This window comes from Bos mutus, chromosome 1, assembly GCF_027580195.1.
Source record: "Bos mutus isolate GX-2022 chromosome 1, NWIPB_WYAK_1.1, whole genome shotgun sequence".
NCBI classification, from domain to species: Eukaryota; Metazoa; Chordata; class Mammalia; order Artiodactyla; family Bovidae; genus Bos; species Bos mutus.
The window spans coordinates 20511053-20520009 of record NC_091617.1 but is presented as its reverse complement, the minus strand read 5'-3'; the positions used below and the strand labels follow the sequence as shown (position 1 = coordinate 20520009).

The 8957-nt window shown below is 39.8% G+C and overlaps 1 non-coding gene across 1 annotated transcript; it reads right to left on the bottom strand.

Moving 5' to 3' along the window:
• Positions 1–6066: 6066 nt before the first annotated feature.
• TRNAF-GAA (transfer RNA phenylalanine (anticodon GAA)) lies at positions 6067–6138 on the bottom strand. Its single transcript has one exon. It is a non-coding gene; the product is annotated as a tRNA-Phe (tRNA).
• Positions 6139–8957: the final 2819 nt, after the last annotated feature.

Here is an 8957-nt window from a genome sequence, read left to right as displayed (position 1 = left end):
AAGTGGAGAATCCCATGGACAGCAGAGCCTGGTGAGCTACACTCCATGGGCCACAAAGAGTCAGACACGACTGAGTGACTAACACACACACACACACACACACAGAAACTGTAACCCTTGTACATTGAAGGTAGATTATATTGTTTTTTAATTTTAAAAATTAGTAGGTTACCCATTTACATGGTTCAAATATAAAAGCAGTAAACACTGATAATTCTTACTCCTTTCCCTGATCTCGTCCGTCTTGTTCTTTTCCACAGGTAACCACTGTTATTAATTTCTTAAGTATCCTATCAGTATGGGCTTCTCTGGTGGCTCAGTGGTAAAGAATCCACCTGCAATGAGAAAGATGCAGGTTCAATCTCTGGGTTGGAAAGATCCCCTGGAAAGGGGAATGGCAACTCTCTCCAGTATTCTTGCCTGGAGAATTCCATGGACAGAGGAGCCTGGCAGGCTTTAGTCCATGGGTTCACAAAGACTTGGACACAACTGAGTGACTGAACAAACAGACACATGCGTGCATTCTATCAGTATATCTCCACAAATGCCAAGCAAGAATACAGTTTTCTTATTCCCTCTTCCCACATACATGTATATTACTATATATGCACTGTTCTGTGTCATTTATCCATTTAAAGATACAAACTAGTGATATTGACATGCCAGCATATAATGAGCTGCCCCATTCTTTTATACTCCTGTGTAATATTCTATCATGTTAATATGCCATAGTTAATTCAACCAGTTGCTTCTTGACAGAACTTGAGTTGTTTTGAACTTGTGATATTTAGAGTTTTTCAATATATAACTTTATATATTTTTCATTCACATGTGCAATTTTTACTATACAATCAGTTCCCAAGGTTGGGATTGCTAAAACCAAAGGATGATTGCACTTACAAGTTTGATCATTGTTGTTGTTTAGTGCCTAAGTCATGTCCAACTGTTTTAAGACCCCATGGATTGTAGCCCACCAGGCTCTTCTGTCCATGGGATTTCCCAGGCAAGAATACTGGAGTGATTTGCCATCTCCTTCTCCAGAGGATCGAATTTTTTTTTTTTTTCATTTTTAATACATTTCATTTTAATACATTTCTGACCCAGGGATCGAACCTACATCCTTTGCATTGGCAGGCAAATTCTTTACTACTGAGCCACCTAATTCTTCTCTGCCAGGATGGTACCCACAAACAAAGCTATGAGGATTCCTGTTTGTTCAGAGTCACCAAAAATATGTGTTAAATTTTGGTTTTGCTAATCTCATTAGTAAGAAAATAGTATCTGAGTATATATATATTTTTAAATTTACATTACCCTTATAAGAACAGTTTGGCATCTTTTTATATCTTTAGAGGTCATTTATATTTCTTTTTCTATTGATCAAATAGTTTTCAGAATACAAAGGAATGAAAGACTAATTGCAGTTTTTCAGACAGGGGCAAGTATAAGGTCTGTCTAATTCTATCCACATTCCCCTGATACGCATACCTGCTTTCAGATATGCTGGGGGTGGGCGGAAAGAACATTGTTTTTGGCTGGAGGGAGATGAGGTCTGGGGGAGAAGACAGTCTGCCCTCTAAGTGCACTGGGTCACAATTAGTATGAAAAGTGAGCTTTGAGTCAATAAGTCTAATAAAACCACTTTGTCTAATGTCCTACCAACCTTTTCATGCAATTTCCAAAGAGCTGCCTGTGAAAATCTCCTCAAGAAAGATGATCACCTGAGCTTGCAGATTTCCTACTATATAGCTCCACAGTTTCTTGGGAGAAACCACAAAGCCATTCAATCATTCCCTTTGAGATGAGAATAAATAACAACAATGCCACATAAATAGCATCAGTTGGCTGTGGGGGCAAGCTGTCATTTCCAGGAGAGGGATGTGGTTTTATATCCAAGGGTGTACAGCATATAATCATATTAAAAAATCCCAAAGATAGCATAAATTCAAATGGGTCCGTTTTGTCATTAAGCAGCCTGCAGGTGTTCCATTTAGATCAGATGCTACATTTACGAGCCAGAAGGAAAGAAGTGGGTTTTTGCTTAATTCACTGAATCTCAGAAGAAACTGATTTTTTTTTCCCCCATACAAACTGGAATTTGCCTTAGACAAGCTTGACATGTTGCCAGCCTGTGGTCTAACTTTGTCTGAAACTGTCACCCTACTCTTCCAAAGTTGCCGGGATCAGAGGCCAGAAGGAAAAATAATGGGTCTTTTCTAAGGCTCCTGGATGATATCTTCCCCACAGTCTGTCCTGATGTGTCACTGAAAGTGTCCATGGGACTAAAGTCAGAGAAGAAAACAAATAAACAAACAAACAAGCAAAAAAAAGGCACGGTTGAGTCCAGAAGTGGCTTTCGGTAAGACAAAATAACCAAGGGACATGATGGGTTCAGGACATCTGTAACCCACCTGGGCTGGATCAGCATTTCTAAGTTTTTAACCAAGAAATATTGATTTATGTTTATTATGCTTTATGGCACTTTAGAGCAATTTATAACACTTACATTAAGCAATGGATGGACTGGGAGAAAAGCCAACATGGGCATGAAAAAAGATGAAGTGCTGTCAGGAATAGCAACTTTCAAGTATCAGGTGCAATTTCTTGCTTTTGCATCTTATCTGAACTATTTAACATGAAGCAAGAAAATGATTATTGATTTTTAGGTTACACAAACAAAAAAAAAAATGAAAGAAGTTGAATAAACCTAAAGGAATTCTTAAAATACATAGCATACATACATACATACATATATCCTGAACTATTACAAGTAAAAAAACAAAAATAAAGCCCTTCTCTATACTTTTATTTTAAAAACACACTTAAGTAATGCCATTATGTAAAATAAAGAAAACAAACAGTACCTATAAAATATGAGTATTTTAAATATGAGTTATTTTAATAAAATGCAAACAATGCAGTGAAATACTATGGATATTTGCCAAAATAGTTTCTTTTCTTTTCTAATGAATTTTGATGAACCAGGAAAGACTTCAGAGACCAAAGACACTTTTCCTGTATGTGTCCCACAGGAGCAGTTCCAAGATTTAGCATCAGATAAACAAATGAAAGTATGCAAAGTAGTCTCAAGGGACCATAGTAGTGGGTATTGAAAAATAGAGTTTTACAGATGTAGAAGTTGTTCTTTCTTTTCATGATTATCGATTAGAATTATCAACGGTTATTTTAAGGAAACACTTTCAGGGCTAGAAAGTTGCCAAAAACATTTAATCTAATTAATTACTGTTATCATTAGCAATTTTAAGTAGTGAAACATTTGTTTGGGTATATTACACATCTTAAAAATACACCCCTGGTTCAAAGAAGATCCCAGGCTAAGTAAGAATAAAATAGAAGTTGGGAGTGAGGTGGGTCACAGTGAACTCTGGGGGGATGGATACAATTTTCAATAATTTTAACTTGGAATTTTTCCTTTAGGACAACCTCTATCATTCTGCAAAGTCTTAGAGGCATCACAGAATTGAGTTTTGAGTTTGCAAAGGCTCAAGTAAAGTGATTTGATGATATAAGGAGATGCAGTTCTAAGAAAATGAGGAAAACATCAGATAGAAAGTTTGGGTTGGGTGGATGAGAGATGGAATAAAGAATAGTTGATAAAATTGATACTAGGAGCACAAAGTAGCCATGATTTTAGGAGACAAAGTGATACTAGCATGGAACACTGAAGACAAGATTAGACATGACTTCGCTACTTATGAAAAAAACAAATGTTTAGAAGGGAGAAAGCTGAGTATAAGGATAAAGGAAAAAATGTGAAAGAGTAGGCCTTAATAGAAATTTGTTGAGTTTGATTTTGTGAAAAGCGGGTACTTAACAGGGAAATAAGTGTGCCAAAGAAGGAATGTGTGTATGTTAGCTGCTCAATCGTGTCTGTGTCTTTGTGACCCCATAGACTGCATGTAGCCCACCAGGCTCCTCTATCCATGGAATTCTCCACCAAGAACACTGGAGTGGGCTGCCGTCTCTTTCTCCAAAGGAGAAATATGTTTCCCAGTTATCTAACATTCTGACCTTTCTCATTCCAATAACAATGCCAAATTCCACTTACCGGTTTGTACTGTAGAATTTAGGCAGGCAGTCAGGGCCTTCAAAGTGTGGTCCTAATATAAAGCTCCAGTGACATTTTCCCAAAGTCCCCATCGTTCCGGTCAATCTATTGCATGGGTCCTCAAAACACACAGAGGGCCCCCACGTATGGTGGAGCATATTCACTGATTATTAATAGATTCTTGGGTACTTCATTCAATTGTCATTCCTCCCATTCCTTCCTATTCCTCCCTTAGTCTCTGGAACCCCAGCACTTCATCACACATGGATTCTCTAGGGTCCTGCTGTCTTTAAGCAGCCCTCTTGGGTAAGATTCTTTCAGAATGGCTCAAGGCCAGCTGCCTGTGCCCCATGGGGAAATGGAGCCTGTTGAGGAAAGTCCCAGTTCCCTCCCAGCACTCCCTTTGCTCTGCCACACAGTTGGTAACTTTAGTTCGTTCTGTTGCCTTTAAATTTCTTAAGGTTGTATCTGTCCTCATTCCTCATTCCTATGCTCTCTCCAGTTCCCAGAATACAAATCAAGCTGTCCACTCAAAACTCAGACTTGGCTTGAGAAGGTGGAGCAGAACACTCTGATTACCCCTTCTTCTTCAACCATTCTCTTTTCCTGGCTGCTATGACAATTCCCTCGGCTGGTAGAATCAGTTTCACAATCTTAGCGTGTTCTTTGCCAGGTGAGGGGGAGGTCTGTCCCCTCACCTCACTTGGGCATATTTACTTTCAGCTTTTGGTGCTTCAGACAAAGCTGAGTTTAATGTTGTCTTACACTTAAATATTTAAGTGTATTTAATGTCTTGTTCTTATATAATATTAGAGACAGAATGTCTCTTTGCTATTCTCTCATATATTTTTTCTGAGGAATTTCTTATCATGTCAGTCATACCTCCTTGAATTAAACATACTTACTGGTGTTGATACTGAATATTCATTGGAAAGACTGATGCTGATGCTGAAGCTCCAATACTCTGGCCACCTGATGTAAAGAGCCGACTCATTGGAAAAGATCCTGATGCTGGAAAAGATTGAGGGCAGAAGGAGAAGGGGATGACAGAGGATGAGATGGTTGGATGGTATCATCTACTCAATGGACATCAGTTTGAGCAAGCCCTGGGAGATAATGAAGGATAGGGAAGTCTGGCAAACACTTCATTTTCAGTGTTAACTTCTAGGATAGTTTCAGAATTCAGTGCTGTAAAATGATGACTGGATAGTCAATAGGAAGAAAATGGCAGAAATTACTTCATTAACTGAACCTAGGGATAAATGGTGACCAAGAATCATATCATCAAGATACATTTGAAAGCAGAAATTAGACAAAAGACATAGTGATTTTTTGTGTGAGTGTGTTTGTATGTATGTATCAATGGCTTGCTTAATTCAGGGTTGATAAATGAGGACATGATTGTGAATGTAGAGACAAGAGCTGTAATGGGATATCTGAATGAAGGCTCCAAAAATATTAAGTGAGTTTGGCTTACAGCACTGTGTGCTTGAGTTGGGGATGGGGAGTATTGGTAGGATACAAAGTTTTAAAAATTAAGATATTTATACTGCAATGTCTCTTTAGGCAGTCAATGTATAATCATCCTATTCTAACAATAAAACAGGAGCTTAAAGGAGATAATCTGGCCATGATTGTGGCGTGGGGGTGAAAGTTGGTGCCTTGTGTAGCTAAAACTTGCAGAGAAATATACCTGCTGAAACCCCAAGAGTTTAGCAAGAGCTTGAGGTTAAAAAAACATTAAAGAGGTTCCAATAAAGTGCTAAAATAGGAAGAGCCCTTAAAGCCAGGATTTGGAAATTGAAAGTACTGGACAATTCAAGAGCTGAGTGTAGCAGGTCAAGTAGGAAAGCCTGAAGTGAAAGTGAAAGTGAAGTCACTCAGTCATGTCCAACTCTTTGCAACCCCATGGACTGTAGCCTACCAGGCTCCTCAGTCCATGGACTTTTCCAGGCAAGAGTACTGGAGTGGGTTGCCATTTCCTTCTCCAGGGGATCTTCCCAACCCGGGGATCAAACCCGGATCTCCTGCACTTCAGGCAGACACTTTACCATCTGAGCCACCAGGGAAGCCTGAAGGTGATAAGCAAATATCTGAGATGAGTCTGGTAGTCATAGTAGGATTCTACGATCTCTGAACCATGCAGAGTGAGCTGATCAGTTTCATTTAAAGAGCTTAATGATAAGTTGCTTTTTACTGAGTCATTTTCATTCAGTATAGCTAGAAGTTGTAGGGACAGAAAATTTCTGGAATTGGAATAATGCCATTGTCCTAAATAATCTACCTTGATAGACCTGATATTTTCTGAGTTAGATGCTTCTAATTTATCTGATGGAGAAGTGATGGATCAAGTTAATCAAAGCACTGACTTGATCCCTTGAAACCTGAGTTTCTAGATCTGTTTTAAATCTTCCAAGATGTTTCAGTCTTGGTGACCAAAGGAGGTCTTGATCACGGAAAGCTTTGCTCTAGGATTAGGTGATTAACTTTGGTCAGTGTTGCTTCCTTAAGACATCAATCATGGGAAGGAATTTCCTACCTTCTTCAAAGTCAGAATCCTTGGTGTCTACTTAGGCAGGATAGAATAGACCAGGACCATAGGAAATGTTAACCCAGATTTGAAATGTCAGCACATTACAGGTGTGTCTAGAACCAGGCAAACTGTTTCCTTTCTCAGAGAGGTCATTTCTACCATAAATTAAAAAAAAAAAAAAAAAAAGGAAAATAAGTCATTGGTAATCAGCAGTGGACCTCATAAATTACTGCATACTCTAATCGTCTTCAGGGACATTCCACCACTCTTGGCCTTATATCATATTATCATGTTGGCCAGACAAAACATGGCCTAGAAACTCCATTAGGGTTCTTGAGCACACATTTTTTAAGGCTGGTCCTGGGATAGTGCTCTTGCTTAGACCCAAGGTTCTTGTAAGACTAGATTCATTAAACAGATCAGGATCTTGTCTAGACAAATGATGATGAGTCCTTGCTTGAAGGCACCTTGCTGGAGGAAGGACACCAGTCTAATGGCATTCAGCATTGCTAAGGGATGTCTGGGTGTCTGCCTTTCATCCAGTGTCCTTCCAGACCCAGACAAGGTTGTAGGTGCCCCGAATATCCAATAATCCATGCACCAGAGAAGCAGGAAGAGGCCATAGTACCTGGATGATGTGTCTAATTTGGCTTGATCCAAGGAATTGGAGAAGGTAAAAGAGGAGGCAAAGTTCTTAATGATTTCTGCCAATTTACCGAAAACCAGGTGTGGAGAAATCATAGCCAGTATCATGTGACAGTATGAGACTGAAGCAGGGTCCAAGGATGGGTCATCTGAGTGTGCAACCTAGGCTCGGGTCACAGAAGAACGATGGCTGCCCTGAAGTGGGACTGCTGCATAGCAGCCAGATAAATGGATGATGACAGGAGATGAGAAATGACTTTCGGGCAACCAGAGAGAAGGCATTTGACAGGTAGAAGAGCATCCCAACTGGGCTCTGATAGCAGGGATCTGGGAGGTGACTGTAGCTGCCAAGTAAACTGAAAGTGAGAGAGCATTCAGACCCCGCATGAACCCCAGAGAACAGAATGGAACTGCGGAGCCAACTCCAGGGTTGATACTCCAAGGGGTCACGGCAACTAGAGAGCATTCTTTTACCGTCAGAAATGATCTGAGTTCTTTCCTTTTCCCATGTATAATCTTCCCATGCTATCAGCAAGAGGAAAGTGGTTCTTCTTTTAAACAATAACAATTGTGCTTAACTTCAGCTAGTTAGTTACCTGTCTTATTGGAACGCTTACTTTATAAACAGGATTCCCTCTCCTCCTCCCCAATAGTACTGGTTGCTTCTTTTTGTTTTCACTTTGTACCCAGAGACTCATTTTAGGCAAGGTCTCACTGTGTATCAAAGAATGCCAATTTCTGACTTCTTTGCCAAAAAAAATTCTTGCCAAATGGAGATCAGTTTTGAAAAACCAAAGATAAATGTACACATCTTAAAGATTTAATTGTATTATTTCCCTCTTTATACTTTGATTACTTTGACAGATGGGACCTTCACAATATACTCATTGTTCAGCTGGAAACCCCATGAAGCTGTAACCTGAATCCTTTGTCCTGAGGCCACTCGAAGGCGGCTCCATCCAAGGGTGTCTGTGGACCCCAGCAGAGAGAGGGGGAAAGAGTCATTAAGGCCCTTGAAATTGCTTTTAGTGCACTGGAAAGTGGTCGGGCCATTTCAGGCCATTGCAGTGTGGCAGAATGCCCAACTGCCTACGTCAAGCAGTGTTTATAAATTAGAAATTACCAGCCATTTGGTTCCTTGCTGATCATTTCGAGTCCTGGAAGACTGGGCCGACGTGCCTGGGGCAGTCTTGTTACTGGACCAAACAAAGCGTAGCTCTTGGTTAATCAGTCATGATTTGTCTATCTGGTGGTATGATTGGAAAAGACTTGAAAGTGCATGTCTCTTCAATTGCAGTGCTATGTGGCTAATTATTCCAACTAAAAGCAATCATGAAAAGAGTTATTTGAAAGTTCCATTGCCAAGCACAGAAATTGATCATAAAATTCGGAGACAGAGATAGTCCCATGTGATTGTCTTCAGATATATCTTACTCACATGATCAAAAAAGATTTGCTGAGTACCTACTGTGTGTCAGACATGAAGCACCTCCCCCACTTGCCATTTTTTCTAATTGAGTCATTACTAAGTACTTGAAACTATTTTAAGCCTTTTATGTATATGAACAGATTCAATCTTTAAAACAACCCTGGGAGAAAGATAGGCTTAATGATCCTCTTTTACAGTCGAAAAAACAAGCTCAGATGGTTATGCAAGCTATCCGGGGGGTGGGGCCCACAGCCAGCAAACTGTGGAGCTGTGACATGAAT